The sequence below is a fragment of the Lathyrus oleraceus genome, chromosome 6 (genome assembly GCF_024323335.1).
Source record: "Lathyrus oleraceus cultivar Zhongwan6 chromosome 6, CAAS_Psat_ZW6_1.0, whole genome shotgun sequence".
Lineage (NCBI taxonomy): Eukaryota > Viridiplantae > Streptophyta > Magnoliopsida > Fabales > Fabaceae > Lathyrus > Lathyrus oleraceus.
In genome coordinates, this window is record NC_066584.1 from 57,444,690 (window position 1) to 57,468,555 (window position 23,866).

The following is a 23,866-nucleotide window of genomic DNA, read 5'->3' on the forward strand; positions in this document are numbered from 1 at the left end:
AGATTAAGGTGGGCGTCTATCATGTCTAATGAGTCCAATAATTGAGAACTGAAATTGATACCCTTACTCTTGGCAAGTTTGTCCTTGAACGCCGCCTGCAGGTGTCCATTTCAAAATACAATCAAATGAAGGATTCTCTCCCAACTGAATTTTGCACTTAGTTGGACATCAAATCAATGTTATTTTGTAACTTCGTAATTCCTGGATAATTTAATTTTGTAATGAACAACCTTATCCATTTTGGCGTTTTAATTTACCATTTTGGCTTCTATGTTGCACATGTATCTATTATGTTAATATCTTAATTTCCTGAAGTATAGGTTTATATGTTTTCAAATATTTTCCATTTACCCTCAGGAGTCTTTTATCTTATGCTAACTCTTCAATTTCATAAGCGTTATTAAAAAAACTTGGATAATTTGGAAAGGTCCTTCCCAATTTGGGGACCATTTACCTAGCGTTCTATCTTTTCAATCCATAGGTAGGATTACCTTCCATACCAAATCTCCAATCGAAAATGTTTTAATTTCAACATTTTTATTATATGCTTTCTCTACTCTCTTCTTATGTATTTTCAATAACTCTAAGGCTTTCAACCTCTCTTCATCTAAATCAACTAGTTCATCAATCATCATATTCCAATAAGATTCAGACGAAATCTCATATTGCCTTTGAACTCTAGTTGACTTAAGATAGATTTCGACTGGTAAAATTACGTCATGCCCATAAGTCAAACGAAACTACGTAGCATTCGCGGCTTCCTTAGGAGATGTTCGACAAGACCAAAGAATTTGATCTAAAGTCCTATGCCAATTCTTTGGCTTTTTTCCCATGCTTCATTATTAACCCAATCACTATCTTGTTTGCTGCTTCAACTTGACCATTCGCTTGAGCATAATAAGGTGTAGGCGTTAGTAGTTTGATCCCTATTTCTTTACTAAATTCTTGCATCTTTCGACCAGTAAACACTGATCCTTGATAAGTTGTAATGGTCTTAGGGATTCCAAACCTATAAATTATGTGTCTTCAGATAAATTTAATCACTACTTCTTGATCAACATTCACTAAAGGTATGGCTTCGATCCATTTAGGGAAGTAATCAATACCTACTAAAATGTACCTTTGACCTTTAGATGAAGTCGGTCGAATCTTACAAACCAAATCAAATGCCCAACCTCTAAAGGGCCAACGCTTTACTATGGAAAGTAATTCGCTTGTAGGAACATGTTGAATGTCTGCATGTATCTGACATTCTTGGCACCCTTTAGCAAACTTAATGCAGTCCTTCAACATTGTAGGCCAATACATTCCTTGTCGAAACAACAACCACTTAATTTTGTGGCCAACTTGATGAGCCCCACATGCCCCACTATGGACATTTGACAAAGCCAAATATGTCTCACTTTCACTAAGGCATTTGAACATAATTCCTTCAGGTGTCTTTTTAAATAATTTGTTTCCCATAAGAGTATAGCTTAAAGCACGATACCTGATTTTTTGCTCTATAGATGTTATACGGGTTTTCAGATAATCTACCATTGGCTTTCTCCAATCTGTGTTAGTCAAGTTATCTATGGTCAATATTTTGAAATTTTCTCTGTCTGCAAATCCCAACTTTGTCGTTTCTAAATCTGATGGAGATAACTTAGTTGCCATTATTCTTCCTCGAACTTCCACTAAATCCTCTAATTTTTCTTTCGACACTTTATACCCAAAAGCAATTTGGGCCAAATCATTTTCCTCTTTATTTTTCTGTCAAGGGATGTGCCTAATGTTCATCTAGTCAAACTTTCGCAATAGTCAATTTTCTACCACGAAATACATGATCAAATTTTCTTTGACACATTTATATTCTCTATTCATTTGTTTGACAACCAGTTCATAGTCACTATTTATTCTGACTCTAGTTTCCCCTAATTCCAACAAGATTTCGAGGCTAGCTACCAAAGCTTCATATTCAGCCTCATTATTCGAGCAAGAACCCTATATCATGTACTTGAATTTTGTTGGAATTTTGTTAGGAGAAATGATTAGAACTTCAATCCCAGTTCCTTCTTTATGACTAGAACCATCAAAATATAATTTCCAAGGTTCAAGTTCTACAAAGTCTTGGGGCTTTTCAGCCATAGTATGATCAACGATAAAATCTGTAACTACTTGCCCTTTCATAACTTTCAAAGGCATGTAGGTCAAATAGTACTTAATTAAAGAAAGTTCCCATTTCCCAATTCTACTATGTAAGATTGTCTTAGAAAGCATATGTTTTATTATGTCGAAATGAGACGAAACATACACATCAACTAGCTTTATAGTGTTTTAATTTAGTGCAAGAGAAATACAGACATAGGCACAAATTTTCAACCATACTATACCTAGTTTCTGCATCATTAAGGACTCGACTAAGATAATAAATGGCTTTTTAGATTCCATTTTCATCCTTTTGAGCTAGCATGCTCCCTATAGTTACATCAGATGCAAAAATATATAACCTCGTACTTTTACTTCTACAAATAGGTGACAAAATTGGAAGTCAAACAAGATACTCTTTAATTTTGTTGAATGTTTCCTGTTGTTATTGTCCCCATTTAAAACCTTCCTTTTTCAGTTGAAGAACAGGAAAAATGGCTTGAGTTTTGCCACTTAGGTTCCAGATGAACCTTCTTAGAAAGTTGATCTTTCCCAGCAACGACTGCAATTCCTTCTTCGTTGATGGCACTTTCTCTTCCATTATGGCCTTGATCTTATTTTGGTTGATTTCAATCCCTTTTTTATGGACCACAAAGCCTAAAAAATCCCCTGGATGCACACAAAATGCACACTTGAAAGGATTCATCTTCAGACCATGTTTCCTCATTCTTTCGAATGACTGTCGAAGATGGTCAATATGACTTTTGCTTGACACATACTTAACAACAATATCGTCAATGTAAATCTGCATAAAAGTCTCAATGAAATCATGAAAAATAGAGTTCATTTCTCTTTGATAAGTTGCCCCATCAATTTTCAAACCAAAAGGCATAACGAACAATTCATAGGTACCCAAGGCTCTTGGGCACCAAAACACGGTTTTAGGGACATCTTCTTCAGCAATGAATATTTTATTATATCCAAAATACCCATCAAGCATACTAAGATACTCGAAACCTATGGCTGAATCGACTAGCATTTCAGCCACTGGCATTGGGTATTCATCCTTTGGGGTGGCTGCATTCAAATCTCTAAAGTCAATGCAAACCCTTCGTCTCCCCAATCAGTAGGTCGAAGTCCTGGAACCCCTTCAACTTCGTCTACTTCCCCCATAATCTCTCTATCCCAGTTGAAACCATGGTTTGGGTACAAATTTAGAAAGTAAAATGCCTTATCAGAAGGCCTAAATGGGGAACCCGCAGGGCTACAAGGAGAAATGTTCGCCAAGTTCTTGTCAAAATGATGCTTATCCACATGATTAGCCTCAACCATAAAATAGCTTTGGTCAACCTCAATGTTTTCCACTATGTCGTCATCTCTCCAGGTCGAAATCCTTTGATGGAGAGAAGATGAAATTACTCTTATCCCATGAATCCACTCACGACCCAAGAGTAGATTGTAATTGGCCCTGGATACTATGACCATGAACATAGTTGGCCTTGTAATAGACCCAACTGTTAGGTCAACCTAAATCACTCCCAGAGTTTGGCCAATTATGTGGTCTCAGGTCAGTGTCGAATTTACTAATCCTCTCTAACATTAACTGCAGAATTAAGTTAACTGCCGCACCACCATCTACTAGAATCTTATTGACTTCAACATCTTCCATTTTTCCTCTGATAAACTAAGGCTTTAGATCGCGTTTCATTTCCTCATCCAGCCTTTCGAAGAACACATTTTTCTTTTCAATGCAGCCATTATTCATGACATAATATCACACTGGCATGTGTTTAGCCATTTCTGCTTCGTCCATTTCTTCGGTCTCTTCGACCATTGTTACTTGATCATATTCTATAGGTAACACATACCACGTTGCAATTGATGTTCAAAGATGACTCTGATCCTGAGTGGAAGTCATCAGTTAACATATCATCATCTTCTGGGGGTTGCTTCGACGTCTTCTCTTTGGGTCTCTCCATTTTAGGAGAGAAAAGTTTTCTCCCTACTAGATTTTTGTCTTCGACACCATCGTTAAATTAAGGTTGGTTAGTGCTATATTCCGCTATATCTTTTCCAATTGCCTTTCTTTCAGCTTTCTTTCTCCTCTGATGTCTCCTCCATTGGGATCTTGACATAGGATTTTTTCCTTTGTAATTTTTCAGATCTATAAACTTGATGTTTTGTCACCTGGAACTCTTATCGATAAGAAATGGCGGATCCTCGACCAAACTAGAAGCTTCTCCACTTCTCCTGACCTTGGCCCTGGTTTTCAGTGGGCCTCACCCATTTATCCCTAGGGGCATCAACAGTGGGATTGAATGAGGCTTGCCTATTCGTATGGAGATTTGGGCCTCCCTATTGTTATCTTCGAGGGATTCCCCATTTGTCGAAGACATACTGGTTCAGAGCGTCCTTCCAGTTGCCCTTGTGACGGGAAATTCGAACTTTCTCTATATTCTCAATAGTCTTTTTTTCGAAGACAGAACTGCACCTTGGGCATAATATCACTTCAGACTTATTCCTTTGGCAGCGGTGGAGAAATCCAATTAAACTTCCGTCCTCGTTAGGATAAGCAACCTTCACTTGATCTTCACTTTGCTGGGTGCTTTCCTCATGTGCCCCCATGTTAACATCTTCACCCAATTCGACCATGTTGACTTGCATGTTGGGACCATTAGTAATCCCAATCTTCTGCAATCTGACCCTGAGACCTTCAGTAGCCTTATTTATTTCGATACCTTGTTTGAAACCCTCAGAAGTTTCAATCATAGGGCCCTTGTAATGAAGGACTTCATCAACCTCGATCATATTTACATCGGCGGGTTTGGCATAATGGGTATCTGCCACTTGCAAGGGGTCTGAGTCAATCTTCATCTGGGACTTTCCCTTGTCACCAAAGTTCAACCTTCTGTCTTTAATAGAAGTCTGCACAAGATCCCTGAAAATACAATATTGTGAGGTTTTGTGGCCTAAAATATTGTGAGGTTTTTTCGTTGTTTTAACATTGGTGTTTTAGCGCCGGGTGGCACTATCATTTGGCCATCTTTGACTAGCAAATCAAATATCTCATCACGCTTCGTCACGTCGAAGGTGTATGTTCTCTTAGGGAACTTGTCATCCTTTTCTGTTTCGACGGGTTCTTTTCCATTCGAAGGTGCAAGAACCTTGCAAGAGTAAGGTGGCCCCTGTTTCAATTCGGCTAAATCGATTTCGCTCTCATCGAAACCTATAAGATCAATACATATTTCCTAACTATCCTCATCCATTTTTACGTACACTACCCTTTCCCTTCTATTATTCTTCCTTTCCCTATCCTTTTCATCTTTTAAATGTTCTACCTGTTGAACTCGGTCTGCTAATTGGGCCATATCTCTTAAATATTGGGTGTCTAGCTTCTTCCTAATGGAATAATCTAAACCACCAGCAACCATTTCGACTGGTTCCTGTTCGGGAACTTGTGTGAAACACCTTGCCTTCAACAACCAAAACCTATTTAGATAATCATATATTGGCTCACTAAACTTACGCTTAATACTCGCCAGTTCCTTTAAACTGATCTTAGACTATCCCATATAAAATTGTTCATGGAACAATCTTTTCAAATTAGTCCAATCATGGATGGAGTTTGCTAGGAGTGTGGTGAACCAAGTGAAAGCATTTTTTTGAGGAAACTAAGGAAATATCTTATCCTCAAGTTCTCATTGTTGGCAATGTCCCCAGCCTCAGTCAAATACTTGGCTATGTGGTCGACAATAGATTCACTGGTATCACTAGAGAATTTTGTGAATTTTGGGACTTTCCATCCCTTGGGAAGTTTAGTTTGCATCACATATCCAAAAAAAGGATATATATATAGTTTGATCTGTGCAGGCCTACATTTACCGCATTTCGTGCTATAATCCTTTTGAACATGGTTGCCAAATTGTTACCCTCTATGACTTTATCCTGTTGAAACTGATGAATGATTTCGTAAGTGTTTTGATCTCGATTGACCATCATTGTTCTTGGGGATTCTCTCTTCATAAGTATTTGTTGTTCGACCCTACGGGGTTCGCCCTGATCGACTTCGACACCATTCGGTACAAACGGTTGAGCCTGATTTATTGTTGGGTCTTCTCTTAAGATCAAACCCTGGTTCTCTACCCTCCATTCTAGATGAGGTTGTCGAACTGGCGCTTGAGGGGCGCCGAAGAAATCTGTAATTCGCGTCATATACGTTGCCAATTGCTGATTAGTCTGAGCATTTTGCTGATTAGTTTGGGTAGTATTTTGGATTAGAGGATTGAATATCGTCTCCATATGTTGGGCAAGCATATGAACCATCTCATGGTTGCTTTTGTCCATTTGCTGCCTTAAAACCGCCACGGAATTGGTTGTGAAAGTGGGTAATTAGGAAGAAACTACTAGCCCCTACTGGTATTAGGGTTACTGGTTGCCCCTGCGTTCACACACGGGATGATCATACTTATCCAATTTGCACGCTCGATGATATTGTAGTCGTGCTTGTTGTAGAAGGCATTGCTTCGGTCACATTCATTGTGATCGTATTCTCTCCTATCGAATGAGGAAGTTGTTCTGCATTGTTGTTTGGTGGGTTAACCATTTTTCTAACGTATTTACTTTTTGGTCTTGATGCGTTATTTCTGGCTACCGCACCACTCCTCGATCTCATGCAACAAAGTTTGAGAATTTTTTTTTATGAATAACTAATGCAAAATTTATTTCAAATACAATAAAAACTAGATATAAGGGTCCCATTGGGAGTTCCAATTTGTTTACCTTGTATTTTGGTAAACAAACGTTAGTCTTCTAAAATTGATATTTTGGTTACTTACATGATCGACTAGACCGATCTTAGGACATATGTGTATAGTTTTTGTTCAAGGTTTGTTTTACTATTACGTTCTTCGATGATAATATTACAATTAAATGTAATGCAAAGAAAATTTATGAAAATATGAAGAAAGAACATAATTTCGATAGGAAGGTAAATGACATTAAAATGACTTTAATGTAAATAGATTGATATTGAATGAAAATATGGTGTTTCATACGTACATATTCTCAGAAAACTCTTTTCTTAATAACACTTATATACTTAGAGTGGTTTTGATTTTGATACAATATTGAACACCCAGGAATCCTAATGCTAAGACTCATATTTATACTACTTCGACAATAACGGTAATAAACGATCTTTTCTTCAGAAAATGACATGTTCATGCTTGCATGTGTTTCGCCTTTCATAGGCATCCACACATCCTTTGAAGAACTAGATAAGGCCAAAATATGGTTATCAACCTTATCTTGGATTTTGAATTATTGTTGTCGAACTTATCTTCGAACTATTTCAGGAATTTTCAAATCCTATAACACTATTTCGACAATATGGCAATTTCCTTGCCAAATTCTAGTCGAAAAGGCCTTGTCTGACTCCCTTTGAAGTCATCTTGGATTTCTTCCAAATATTTTCTTAAGTTTTATACTTGAATTCTTATATCTTTTTGTGCGTCGAATTTATAGCTAGCAAAACCAACCATACACTTAGCTCTACCATTTAAAGTTAGGGAAAACTAAAAAAGAAGTCTATGGTAACTAGGAAGAATTGCCTGCAAACCCATCCATTAAAAGATCCTATACCCAATTGACATAGCTAAATCACAAGTCATAAAAATATGGGAAATCGACTCAACCAAAACCTCATACACGGGGCAAGAGATCCCATTAGAATCAATAATCACCCCTGTGATACGGTGAACTGACTTTGGTGTTTTTGCTTTGAAAAGCTATGTTGCGGATAGCAAGAGTCGGCACCGACTTTTCTTTTATCCAATAAGAAAAGGCGGAAAAGAACAAGAAAGACCTTGATTAGATTTTGAGTTCGGGAGGTACATTATACAAAGGGAAGGTGTTAACACCCTTTGTATCCATGGTTATCCATGGGCTCTTAATTGCTTAACTGACTTATGTTTTCCTTGTTTGAGAAAGTGTTTGAGAAATGTGGTGTGTTTAGAAAATATTTTGAAAGGAGAGTTTAACTTTGTAATGATTCTTGTACGAATGTATACAAAGTGTTTATCTCGTTTGATTTTGAAAGATGTTTAGAAAAATATAACTCGGCGATGATTCTGGTGCGAATGTATACCAAGTGGTGATTTTCTAAAAGATGTTTTGGAAAGTGTGAGGTGTGAAAAGTATTTTCAGCTGTGAGCAAGCATTTAAGAGTGATACCTAACCAAGGTCTTTATAGGTATTTCCTATCCTTAGGAGGGTAAAACTGTCCTTACTATTGAGAAGTAAGTAGTCTTATCCTTTGGATGTAAAGGGACATCGTGGGGTCGTCGATTGGTCATTGAAGGCAACATTTGTAAGGATACCTTAGCATTCGAAGGGACGATCATCATTTAATCGTAGGCTACAACGAAGGGTCATCGAGGGACAAAGTCATATATTCGAAGGCAACGTTCGAGGGACAAGGTCATATATTCGAAGGCAACGTTCGAGGGACTATAATTTATCTTGCAGGGACATTGACCTTTTGATCGAAGGGACTATGACTTATCTGTTTAGGGATGATGATGATTTAATCGAAAGGGTCTTTGCTAAGGGTATCCCCACATTCGCGGGACATGACCGTAATATCGTAAGGCAACAAAGAGAGGGTTACCCTAGAGGTGCAAGTGTGGAAATGATTGGATTCAGATGTATTATCTTGAATTAATTTATCTAAGTTCGATTATTTATCTTTCCATGCAATCCTATTAGCATACATCTAGACAGTTATATTCACAGTATGGAAAAATTAAAGTGCGAAAAATAAGACTACGCTATTACATGGCTTCGGGATGGGGGGTACATAATTTAAAAGGGGATATAAAATATCTAAATCTTAATTAACGAGTACAAAATTAAAAGGGCATACAAAATAATAAAACCTAATTAAACTAAAAAGAAAAAAATAAAAATAAATAAATATAATTAGATTTTTATTATCCAAAATAGCCAATTTTAATTAATTAAGTGATATATAAATATAAACTAGATTAAATTATATCCTAGTTTAAATAACTAATATAAAATATTAATTAGAAAATTAATTAATGAGTTTTATTTTAATAATAGAAAAATAGTGGTGAATGAGTTATAGTGGAAAAGGAGTAAACATAGTAAAAACACTGAAAAGCTAAAAAATAGATCCTGGGGGACCGAACCCAGGACCTCTACATTAGAGTGAGGGGGGAGCTACCAACGAGCCATGTTGGTCCATTCGTTATTTATTCGCCTTCATTAAAATATATATTAATTCTACATGGATTTTTCCCTTTTGACACAACACCACCATGCATGTTACAGCTTTCTCTCTTACGGCAAGCTACTTTATTTTTTCTCATGTTGTTTCTTTCATGTGAATATAACAAACCTGTAACTTCATCTTATATCAAACCACACACATAAAATAAGATCATATGTAATCATCATGCAATAATAAAAATAGCCATGCACAAATCAAGAAGCTTATATTATTTTACTCATGTATTAGTTCTCTTTACTGCAAGTGATAATGATAAAACAAACCTTACACATACATGTTAAAGACAACCAAGGATTTATATTATCACCATTATATCATCATCATCATTATTATTATGTAATAACAGCATGTGAAATAAACATAATCATGCTAGAAACAACACTCATATAATAATAATTAAATGACAGATATAATTCTTTAATCATGCAAACAAAATTTCTCCAACATGCTATGATATATCAAGAACAGATGCATACTTGAATAAAGCAATATCAACATCCACCAAACCATGAATACATCATCTCAATATATATATTAAATCAATATTATTCATGCATGAATTAAGGAGTATCGCAAAGTAATCATGCTGGATGCAAATTCCCTAATGAACACTTACTGGAGACTTGATTCTTCTAGCTTGCTCAATGTACGTGTGTTGTTCTTATTCAGGCTATGAGTGCTTTATGGTTGCTTCTCTTTTCCCTGCCCGTGAACCTTCTTGCTTCTGCCTTGCCTTGTGTATCTTCTTCTGCTGTATCTCTCCTCTTTTCCCCTCTTTTTTTTCCTCTCGCTGCAGCCATATGAAGTATTTATAATGGTGTGGATTAGGGTTTAACCTTGCTAAATATTTGGATCCCTTCCTATAATTTAAGAGAGTTAGCTATAATGGTGTGGATTAGGGTTTAACCTTGCTATCTATTATTATAAATAAATATTTATTAAATACAAATATTATTATAAATAATGAATAATTTAAATGACTTTTAACAAATAAAAATTAATTTAAATTTTAGTTACATAATTGAATTAAAATTTAAACCTATTTCTATTTTTACTTTCATCATTTAAAAAAAATCAAAATTATTCTTACTTATATCAACCAAAATTATTTTATAATTTATGGGCTTTTAAAAAAATGTTACTCTTATAAATAAATTTTATTAAGTAAAAAACGTGAATTACTAAATAAATACTATTTATAAATAATGAATAAATGGAACATGAGTCACTAAATTATAAATAATAGTTATTATAATTTAATGAGCTTTAACAAATAAAATTAATTTAAAATTTTAATTATACAATTAAAATTCAAATCTATTTTTATTTATCATTAAATTAAAACTATTTTATTTATATATATAAAATTTATTTATATCATACAGATATCCAAAATCATTATTATTTTTATATCTGTATCACATAATAAATAAATTAAAATTTATAATTTATATGAGAATGTATGCTAATGAATGAATGCAAATGTGAAATGAATGCCATGCATGAATCAATTTATCATAAAAATTAACAGACAAATTTTGGGGTATGACAACCCCCATTTAAACAAGTTCTCCTTAGAGGGAAGTTTATCTTGCAAAACATGTCAATAAAAATCATCATAATAGAAAGGGTCCACCTGACCCAAATAAGCGAAATGGTCAAGTTTTTAACTTGATAGACAAATATGAGATGACAAGGTCCAATTGAATATGATGAGTAGATGCAACAAAGAAAATACTACATCATATATGTGTTATTCTTTTTGGATTGGCCACATTATGCAAAAAGGCATGGAGTATGTTCGAGTTGTTTTTGATGCAGAAAGGACACATGTGGAACACGATGTTCCAACATGTGTGCCGTAACATCTGGTCTTTGGCAACAAACATATGTTATTACAGTTCTGGTTGATATTTAATCCAAGATTTGGATATTGCGGTGCAACATGTGGAACAACCTCTGAGCTTTCGACTTCAGCCACAACTTTTGTAGGTTTTGGAGAAGCCTGTTGAAAGAGATTGTTTAGTTTTGATGTCATCGAAGCCATCAAAGGAGAAATCAAATACATACTTGTGTTGTGGTAATCATTTTGGATTTATTTTTCTTCTTGGTTTTGGTAGTTATATGGGAGTCAGATCACGTTTTCGATTCTGAATAGAAAGCATGTTAGAACTATTTCTAAGATCAGCTAAATGTGAAAAGAGAGAAACTTGCCTTTTTTGTTGGGGTTCTTCTTTTTTCTTATCTTCATTGGCATTGGAAGAGCCTTCGACATTTGTGTCACCCTTTGCTGCAATTTCGTCTACAATGGGAACATATGAGAAATCTAAGGTATTAAGGAAAATAATTTGAATGAATAAATATATACATGTTTCCTTCTCTGGATTCTCTTGTAAGCTAAAGAAGGAAATCGACAGCCTCTTGTGGAAATTTTGTTCAGAAAAGTGGCCTTGAAAGTAGCTTATCCACCAGTTGTCGAATTCCATTGTTAGAAAGAAAGATGGTTGGAAGTTGAAAGTAGGCAATTCGAGAAATTAATGACAAGCGAAAGCTATGCAGTCTCCATATTCCGTTGGAGTAAATTTTCTTTCCGACCAGCAAATATCATTCTCCCAAGAGTAGAGCGAGCTTGGCAGCATTTGGCTAAAGCCAAATTGTCCAGCCACTATATTGGGTTGATAGCCAATAAAGCCAAAGCCAACAATTCTAGTTTCAATTCGAGTGGAAAGGAGCGTCAAAGTTAAAAAGGCTGCCTAGACAGAATTTGACATTGTAGCAACTGAAGGGGTTACGCCAGAGGTCCTGTTACAAAACCAAGATGGATCAAAGCACCTATCTACAAAAGGAGCCATAGTCAAAACAAACGTTTTCGAATCAAGGAAAAGATTGATATATTTCATAAAGGTTATTTCTGAAGGATTGTCATAGGGGTAACTAAGGCAAGTCTGGTGCCTTTGATACTTCTACAATCAGTTTCTTCCAACAAAGCTTTTGAGTAAGCTAGATGCAACTAAGGTTCAAATGCAACACTTAACTAGAGTTGTAAAAGCCATAGATGGTCGGCGATAAGGTATGATTTTTTTTATTTCTAGAAGGTATTTCAACTTGTAAGAAGCATTTCCAATTGATTGATATAAATTGGCTAAAATTAGTTTGGCTAAAGAAATATTTCGACCCTCATGGAGATGGATTTCTAGAGGGATATATTTTTTAGCTATTTGAAAATATCCTGAATATAAAACATAGTAAGAGAGCCAAAGGGTCAAGAAAGCAATGTTTTCTTGGTCGGAGACCTCTTGAGTTTTCTTGTCATGGTGGTCGATAATAATCTTTTTGAAGCTGAAGCATTCGAAAACAAATCCATTGCCAGTTTTTGCGGTGGGGGTAAAAGTTTTGCCAAGAGGGTTCATTCCCGTGATGGCTTCTACATCGAACAAGGTTGGTGTAAGCATTCCACAAGGGAACTTAAAAGTGTTAGTTGAACCCTTCCAAAAGAAGATTAATGTAAGAAGCATGGCTGAGTTATACTTAGGGCCAATTCAAGAGATTTGAATCACGTCGGAGACGCCTAGGTCTTCCCATTGTTTTTGTCTTTTGCTTTCGACTTTATTTAGTCAGGAAAGATATTATTTTCTTTGGGTAGGAGGTGAAGATCGAAATATACGCGCATGTGTTTCCATGAAGGATAAGTCAAGAGAGAATTCTTCGATCGCTAAGGGCATGGTCCTAAAAATGCTAACAGTTTACCAAAAAGTGTAAAGGGAATGAGTACCTGTTGTTTCCAAATGAATATTTTCTCTTTAGCTACTGGCGGTTTAGAAACAAAATCCCTTCCTTCATTAGTTTTTGATGTCAAAATCAGGAAAGCCATTGGATTCTTCCCAGTAACGAATTTGTTGGATGAAGTGTTGACTACTATTGTTGAAGTTTGAAGAGTTTGTTGTGAAATAAGAGTTTATTTATGTGTGTGAAAAGTTGAGAGCGAAAGTGAAGAAGATGAGAATAGAGTATTATGGAGGTATTTATAGATTTGCTTTCCTTCTCAGTAGAAGAAACTTGATGTGAGTGGATCAGTTAATAAGACGTACAAAAACATGATTTCCTATAAAATAGGAGCAATGATTGGATTTTGAGAGGATTTTCTAGAAAATGACAATGTGCAGCAAAGTGGTAATGATAATGATGACATCAGCATAAGAATGTGAACAATGTCGAAAATATATTCAAAAATGCCACCTTTCTCTTTTTTCAAAATGGAAACATGGAATTTTGTTATCTTAGATTTTTGACACCAACATTAAATTACATGAATGTGACAAGGGTTGTGTAATATTGGTTTTGGTGAAAAGTCGAAATGATTAGTTATGGCCATGAAGATCTCAACAAACTTGATTTTTCGGAAAAAGAGCATTAACTATGGTTGAAATCATAGTCAAACAAAGACTAGGGAATTTTGGTACTTAGAAAAATTCATTTTTCAAGATGTATTCTATGCAGTCGAATAAGGTGTAAAGGGATACGATCAAACAGTTATTGAAGGACATGTGGAAGCTTGTCGAAGATGAAGGTTGCATGGAGGAGAAGACATGAAATACTCTGCTTATTCGACCTTTATAGATGGTTAATTTAGGATTAATATATAAGTAGTATTTATTTTGAGTTTTAGGGGTCCGCAATTGTATGCAAATTCTACAGAACTCAAAGTATCTGTGTGATTGAGAAAAGAGTTGACAATGTACGTATGCGTTCCATATTTTACAAATTAAAGTCTTTATGTTAAAATTATTTTATGCAATTAAATTACTTTCATTCACTTTATTTCAAGTTCTTTGCATTTCGATTTCAGTTTAAGTTCTAATTATCATTTTCAAACCGCATTTCGACATTGATGTCAAAATTATTTAAAGTTTATGATTCACACACAAATATGTCACGAGATCTTTTCGAGTTTAATCCCTTAAGTAAATTGAAACTTGTTTTTCTTTACTAAATTTCATGGTAAACAGTATGTTGTGATATAATAAGTTGTAGCCCAAATCCAAGTTAGTTAGGGTTAGGGTTTGTTATGTTAGTTACTTAGTATACAAGTATATATATATATATATATATATATATATATATATATATATATATATATATATATATATATATATATATATATATATATATATATATATATATATATATATATATATATATATATATATATATATATATAATTGTAATATATTTTTTCAGTTTTTCAATAAAATGTTTCACACACTACTCACGCACTAACAACAAATATGATACATTTTGAAAAATTAATGGACTAATATAAATCTTTTTAAAGTTAAAGAACTAAAATAAATCTCAAGATTAATCTACGAAACCAAAAAAATATTAACCCTTAAAAATATACTATTTTAAATAAATTAATAATTATAATTAACTGACCGCATAAAATATTTATGTCTATCAATTAAATTCTTATAACTTATACTAGTTATTTTTACGTCTATCAATTAAATTCTTATAATTTATAGTCACTTGTATATGGTTGTGTTTATATGTTTTATAGCATTAACTTAAACCAGTATACCTGTCGAGTTAGAACACTTTAAGGACCTAATGTGAGTCATAGATTGCTCTATGAATTTATTTGATGAAATTGATAAATTCAATTTCAAGAGGTTATAACTATTATTTTATTTAATATCAAATATATATTCAAAATTGTAAAGAAGAAATATTTAAGTTTTAAATTCATAATTAGATGAAGAAACAAATACATTATTTGATGAAATAGATAACCAAATCATATGATATTCAATCACATATTAAGATTTAAATTTTGTGAGGAATTTTTGGTGGAGGTGGAGAATCAGATCGTCCGTTACTCGGTCCCGACGGTGGAACAGGTCCTTTTGGTAACATGCTAAATTTTAAAAATTTGTGAAGATATTTTGGTGGAGATGGAGAGAAAAGAGATCTTCCTTCAATTGACCCTGATCGCATAACAACCCCTCTTAATAACATGTCATATTCCAAATTTTTATAAAGAAATTTTGGTGAAATTGGAAAATGAGATTTTCCATCACTTGATCCTGGTCGTAGAACAAACCCTTTTGGTAACATTCGAAGTTCTAAACTTTTGTAAGGATATTTTGATGGAGGTGGAAAATATGATTGCCTATTACTTGGTCCAGATTGTAGAACATGCCCTTTTGATAACATGTCAAAACCTAAATCATTATCACTTACAACAAAAGACAAGAACAAAAGAGCAATAGTAACATTCAAATAAACCTTTAAAATTTCCATCTCTCCAATTTGAAATTTACTTATGCAAAAACAATATATATATAAAAGGTTTCAACATGCAAAAGATTTTTTCAATTTAATATTATTAAATAAAAATGTATAGAATATGATTATTATTTTACTAAATTAACAATATTAATTAAAATAATAATTAATAGTCTTCTTACATCGGTCAAAAATTTTATGTAAATACCTTAACTTATAATACTAAACATATATTGTTAGACTACCCTATAAAGTATATATGATTATTTTAATTTTACATTACAAATATATATTATAACTAATATATAATATACTTAGTATAATATAATAGTACATGTTTTTTTTCATATATCATGTTAATTTTATTTTTATTTTAATTACCTTTGATAAAAATTATATATGATATTTTTGTTAAAATTTTCTAAAAATAACAAATTCAACATTTTGACTGTCTTAAAAATTGCAGTTAACAATGACAAAAAAAAGATATTTTTTTTAAATTTTCTAAATAACAAAGTCAATATTTTGACTGTGACCATATTCATCGCCTTAAATAGAAAAATACATAATTATAAAGTATATATGAAAATTATTAAATTAATTGAGTCTAATAAATTTTTTTATAATGGTAAAATAATATATTAATAAAGAGGTGAAAACTACCTAAGTGCATAAAGAAATTTATCAATTAGTCTAAGGGAAGCTAAATGAACCACCACGATAAAAACAAAAGTACTAAAAAAACACAAAGAAACACCAAAACAACTAAAAACTCAAATGGATCACACACAATAATACAATACAGCTAGAAACCTCACCCTTGGGGACTAAGCTAGATCTCAAACTAACTGAGTCACCATCAACATATCAGAACTCACCAATATATGACCATAAACCACAAACTAATACCAACCTTCGAATTAAAATAAATAATTGATTCTCTATTGGTGATGCGTGCTTTTCGCAAGTATACGAACGCGTCAGAGTAATATAAAAGATTGTCGAATCCACAGAGACCAAGTGTCAATCTATCGTTATATATTGTTATGGTGTTTATCTGAGGTAATCAAAATAGGGGTTTTTAGAGTGTGCAATGAAAAATAAAGTGTTGAATAAAGTTCAATTAATAAAGACAGGTTCAAATGTAATTCACATAATCAATTAATAATCCAAGTACTTGCTAATAGAACTACTTATGGGCAGTGTTTCCTACTTTGAAAAGAACCAATTTAACAGGAACTGTCGCTTTCGCGTATTCGGAACCGAGTTGTACTCCCTAATCAAACCCTCTTATTATCACTTATAAAAAGGTGTGCATTGCGTTAGAGTAGTAAACCTATTTTTAAGAAATATAGTATCTTGACTAAGTTGAAAAGTATCTTAACATGGATTTCTTAACCAAAAGAGGTTCTCACGAACCAGACTCTAAACTTATAAACGCGTTCGAAAATAGTTTTAAAATCATTTTTCTTCTTAAGTTAAAAACTCCTAATGAACTAAATAAAGCGCTTTCGCTGTTTTTGAAATAGTTAAAAACAATTAAGTTTAAAAGGAAGTTGGACGGCTTTCGATCTTACCCAACGGAAATTAAGTGTGGGAAAATTTAAGTTGAAAGTCAAAATAGCCCTTAAGTGTTTCTACGAACAATTGTACGGATTATCGGTTCAATTACGATCCTTACATTCTAACATTTATAGATTTAGTTAGACATGGTAAAGTAAAGATGCATTTTAATTTAAATAAAAATAGTGGGAGTGCGGAAAGTAAATAAAAGTAGTGCGAGTGCGAGAAATAAATAAAAGTAGTGCGAGTGCGGAAAGTAAATAAAAGTAGTGCGAGTGCGGGAAATAAATAAAGTAAAGCGAGTGCGGAAAATAAATGAAAGTAAAGCGAGTGCGAGAAATAAATAAAGTAAAGCGAGTGCGGAAAATAAATAAATTAAAGCGAGTGCGGAAAATAAATGAAAGTAGTGCGAGTGCGAGAAATAAATAAAGTAAAACGAGTGCGAGAAATAAATAAAGTAAAGCGAGTGCGAGAAATAAATAAAGTAAAGATAGTGCGGGAAAATAAAATAGATAAAGGCAAAGCAATAAAAACCTGCTCCAATCGAAGGGTTGAATAAAATGCGAAGCGGAAATGAAAATGGCGGCAGGATTAACTTCCTTCCAAAGTGCTCCAAACTCGATTACAGACTCGATCACAGACTTGATTACACAATTGTGGTAACACCTCAATGCGAAGCGAGTACCACTTTTAAAATACTGAATATATGCCTAAGTGAAACTAAGTTTGCTCTAAGTTTGCATCTGCTCTACGTTTGGACGATTAAACAAATGAATTCGAGTCTCTATTTATACGCAAGTAAAATGATGGAAATGACAAGGATGCCCTTCAGTTTGAAATTGGGATGGAAAACTTCCTTCTTGTGGCGCCCGCCACAACTCCATGGCGCCCGCCATAAGAGCAAAGTGTGGCGCCCAAGTGGAGGTAGTGGGGAACGTGGCAGTTGAGGGAAGTTGATCTGTGACACGTCATGGCTGGACCCATGGCGCCAACCACAGTGGGAGCCACAAGTGCAAAATGCTGAATTTTAGTCCTTTTTAGCTCATTTTCACTCCTTTTCTCGATCGGAGCTCTGATTAGATTGAAAACCTGAAAACAAAGAGAAACATAGTAATAACATAACAAAATAACAATAAAACCACTAAAATGCATGCGAAATCGGAGTTGAAAATACGGTGAATTTCAATGTCATCAAATTCTCCCACACTTAAACCCTTGCTTGTCCTCAAGCAAAACACTAAAAAGTTCATAGAAGAAAAACTGGTGTAAACGAGTGCTTCGGGTTAAAAACGTTTCTAAGTTCAAGTCGGGATGTAGTGATAGGTACTAACTGAGTGAACTAAGGGTATCATGATGACACTTATCCGTAAACACGAACATAAACTCCCTTCCTATATTAACCAACCCATATTATCCCACAATACGTAGGCCTGCCTCTTCATCTTTTTTTGTGTCCTTTTCATTCAGGCGCAATCACATTAAGCCCGTTATCCGTACATGCTTCATAGCAGAGTGACCTGTTAGTGATTATGATCTAGGCACGGGGTTCCTGGCACATAAATCTGTGTAAACCCTTTTGTTTGACCCAGCTGCAGTTGTGGGGGATCAGATCGTAATCTGCCCTACCGAGTTCAGCGCCAGATACCTATGAACCAACTAACATTGGGTGAGTTTTTCTTTTTCTTTTTCTTTTGTAGCAGATTTTTACAACCTTTTTGGTTTAAATGACTTTGTGAGGGTCACCTATACCGGAGTTGCCTTTTTTCTTTCTTTTATTTTATTTATTTCACTGGATCATTCACTTATGTTCATCGGTCCCCTACGTAGAGGATGCGTAGGCCGGAGCTGGCTGCTAGAATAAACTACTGAGGACTTATACTGAAATGATGATTAAGGCCATGGTATATGGAGTTTCAGGAATGATTCTTATATTCATGAAGTCTATGGTGCTAAAACAATACTGATGTTTCAAAAATTTCTCCCAAGTCACCGCATCCTTACTCAAACCCGTCTTTGAAACCCAAAAAACTTTCAGAATAACACAGTTTTCTTTTGCAAATTTTTTTTTGGTAGGGCTAAAGGAATGTGGAGATTAGACTGTACTAAAGATACACTATACTGGTGACTCGTCAGACTCATGCATTATCTAAAACACTCAAACTAAAAGCAAAATGAAATAAAGTAAACAACTAAAAAACAATAAAAATAAACAAACTAACTAAAAACAGCAAAGAAAATAAATAAACTAACTGAAAACAGCAAAGAAAAATAGAAAGCGATAAAGTCTCCTCCCACACTTAAATCGAACATTGTCCCCAATGTTTCGAAATAAGATAAGGGGAGAGTCAACTGACATACTACTGCTGACCACTGGTACCTGCGCCATCCTGAGGTGGACGACGGGATCGGCTACGACGACGGTCTCTCTGATCCATCCTGGCCTGTAAGGCATCCTGAGCAGTTCTCACCTCTCGAAGGTTACCCAAAATGGAACACTGAGTGGCTTCTATGAGTGCAGTATGTTGACAGTGGTAGTGCTGCTGACGGGCTTGCTCATTTGTGATCGTAAGCAGGGACTGTACAACAGTCTCATAGGATCTATCTGTCCTCCGCTGCGATTCTTGCATGAAGCTCATGTTATCCGCCAAGTTGTTGTTGCATAAGGCTTGCATAATTTTATAAAAATAAAATTTAAACATTAGACTAATAAATAAATAAACAATTAATATATTTAAACTATAATAAAAATATAAATATAATAAACAAACATATATATATATATATATATATATATATATATATATATATATATATATATATATATATATATATATATATATATATATATATATATATATATATATATATATATATATATATATATATATATATATATAGATGTGGAAATATCAATGTGCTGACATAGTTAAGAAAATATCCCAAATGCAATGATATAAAATAAGTTAGATAAATGCGAAAAATATAAGCATAAATGAGACAAAATAAAATGAGATGGTAAAATCAAATAGTAGGGGGTTCGTCTGCCTGAGTAGATCCACAGAGTATGGATATCTCCTGGCGAAGCTCGGCGATCTCCTGGTATAAACAATCAGCTTCGGTAGCGTGTGTGAGATCGGATACTCCCATCTGTAAGGTGAGGTCAGCTACCTCCTGTCTAAGCCCAGCAATCTCTCTACGACACTCTGCGATCTGGGTGCGGATGTTTGGGGTTTGCAATGATAAATTATTAGAGAATACAGTGATCCTAGGTGAAGGCGGTGTAGGGGTATACTCAGTAATAAGTGGGGATCTGGGCTCCTCGATAGTCTCTCCCTGACCCTCCAAGGCATAACTCCAGTTAGCTGGGTCATGAACACTAGTCATCATAGGATCAGGCAGTGTAAAATAATGAATTGCCTCGCTATCGACCAACAATCTAAACTGTCTTGGGTTGAAGGAGGATCTCCTCATCAACCCTCTAGTCAAGCAAAAGTCGATATCCATGGCAGTGTACCCACAGTAGGTCCGGAGATGTAACAGCTTGCGAGATAGACCTAAGGCGATGGTGATCTGTGTGATGATACCTCCTACATGAATGACTCCTTCAAACGATCTGGAAACACCACTGAGGCCACATAACAGAAAGTTCCCACATACCACTGGGCGAGACTGGGATGCACAAAATAATAGGAAGACTTCCTCCTCACTCAGTAACGTATCAGCATCTGGTCTTCCCAGGAAGGAGTGAGCCAGTATCATCTGGAAGTATCTAAAAGCAGGGTTATGTATAGCCTGGGACAACTTGCATAGAAGGATCCTGACTCCCTCCACCGGATATATCACTCCAGAACTTTTCCACTTCCTTACCCAGAAAACATCCCATCGGTGTCTCAGGGATAGCGTCAGGGGTGGTCTGGAAGCCTAATAGGTCACCGAACTCTTCCTGGCTGAAAGAGTACTCAGTCCCAAAAAGTCTGAAAGTAGCATACCCATTCGGTCCAGAGTAAGGGTCATAATAAAATGAACTGAGGAACTCCAATGTCAAGTTCCTGTAGGTGTTGCTCAGGTCGTCAGCGAACTCGTCCTAATGGAGCTGGTGGCTCAAAAATCGGATACTCGGCTCAATACCCAGGGCTTCCATGCAGTGCTGATCTGGATAGCGTGTGGGCACCATAGGGCGCTGGTAAAGAGCTATGTAGCGCTCTCTCTGAGCATCATCTCTATAGGCTACGTGCATATCGTCGAAGTCCTGCATCCTGTAAAAGTTAGAAAAGGGATCCTAAAAATACAAACATTTCAAATATTTAGTCTCGGTGAAAATATGATAAAAATTAAAAATTAAAAATAAAGTAAATGCAAAAAAGTAAAACAAGGTAAGAAACCATGGGTTGCCTCCCAAGCAGCGCTTGTTTAATGTCATTAGCTTGACGATCGGAATTTATACACCTGTAGTAGTAGGAATCGGTGGATCAATCAGAGTGTGGCTTGAGTAGTCTGTTAGAATGTCTCCTCCTTCGTAGAGCTTCAGTCTTTGTCCATTTACAATGAATGGACTACAAGTTTCGTTCTTGATTTCTACGGCTCCGGATCTCAGAATCTTGGACACTTTGAAAGGGCCAGTCCATCTCGAGCGCAACTTCCCAGGGAAAAGTCGTAACCTAGAGTTGAACAAGAGAACAGGGTCTCTTATATTGAAATCTTTCTTTACTATTCTTTTGTCGTGCCAGACTTTTGTTCTCTCTTTGTATATCTTGGCATTCTCGTAGGCAGATTGCCTGAGTTCTTCTAGTTTGTGAATGTCAAGGATACGCTTTTCACCAGCGGTCAGGTAGTCTAAATTCAAAGTTTTAATGGTCCAATAGGCCTTATGCTCTAATTCGAAAGGTAAGTGAAAGGATTTTCTATAGACTAGTTGGTAGGGAGTTGTTCCTATAGGGGTTTTGAAAGCGGTTCGGTAGGCCCATAGTGCTTCCTGAAGCTTTTGAGACCAGTCTCTTCTAGAGATAGAAACGGTTTTTTCTAGGATTTGTTTTATCTCCCTATTGGATACTTATACTTGGCCACTAGTCTGTGGATGGTATGGTGTTGCTACTCTATGTCTAACTCCATATTTTCTTAAAAGTTTATCAAATATTCTCGATATGAAGTGTGATCCTCCATCGCTTATGACTAAACATGGTGTTCCAAATCTAGGGAATATATAGTTTTTAAATAGCTTGATCACCAACCTAGTTTCGTTTGTGGGTGCAGCTATAGCTTCAATCCACTTAGACACGTAGTCCACAGCTACTAAGATATACCTGTTTCCTAAGGATGGTGGGAAAGGTCCCATGAAATCTATACCCCAAATGCCGAAGAGTTCTACTTCTTGAATATTTCTTAGAGGCATTTCGTCACGCCTTGAAATGTTTCCAGTGCGTTGGCATCTGTCACATTTGACAATGCAAGCATGGACATCGCGCCACATGGTAGGCCAAAATAGGCCAGCTTGAAGAATCTTGGCGTATGTCTTAGAGGTGCTCGCATGTCCACCATAGGGTGCAGAGTGACAATGCTCAATTATACTTTTTACCTTCTCTTCTAGAACGCAACGGCGAAAAATCCCATCTTTACCCCTTTTGAAAAGGAGTTGTTCGTCCCAATAAAAGTTTCTCACATCGTTGAAGAACTTCTTCTTGCGGTGGTAGTCAAGATCAGGTGGTACGGTATTAGCAGCTAGGTAATTAACAAAGTCTGCATACCATGGTACGTTACTTACTGCTAAGGAATTTTGGAAGTGCTCATGAGGGCCTAGGCTATCATCTTCAATGGTTTCTAGTCTAGCTATCAGTCTATCATAGGCGAAATCATCATTTATGGGTACTAAGTCTGGTTTTAGGTGTTCTAGCCTAGAAAGGTGATCAGCTACTACATTTTTAGTGCCTTTTTTATCTCTTATATATAAATCAAACTCTTGTAGTAACAGAATCCATCGGAGTAACCTGGGCTTGGCATCTTTTTTACTTAATAGGTAAAGAATGGCAGCATGATCAGTGTAAACTATAATTTTTGCTCATACTAGATAAGATCTAAATTTGTCTATAGCGAAAACTACAGCGAGTAATTCCTTTTCAGTTGTTGCGTAGTTGAGTTGGGCAGCGTCTAGGGTTCTACTGGCATAATAAATGGCATGTAATTTTTTATCTTTCCTTTGTCCTATAACGGCTCTAACCGCATAATCACTAGCGTCGCACATTATCTCAAAAGGTTCTGACCAATCAGGGGTTTCATAATAGGTGTTGATATTAATGCTTGCTTTAAAAGATTAAATGCTTAATTACATTTTCCATCGAAAATCAATTCAGCATCTTTCATTAAAAGGCCAGTTAAAGGTTTAGTTATTTTGGAGAAGTCCTTGATAAAACGCCGGTAGAATCCAGCATGTCCAAGGAAACTTCGGACTTCTCTGATAGTTTTGGGTGGTTTTTGGTTTTCTATAACTTCTATCTTAGCTCTATCTACCTCTATACCTTTTTCGGAAACTATATGTCCTAAAACAATTCCTTCGGTCACCAAGAAATGACACTTTTCCCAATT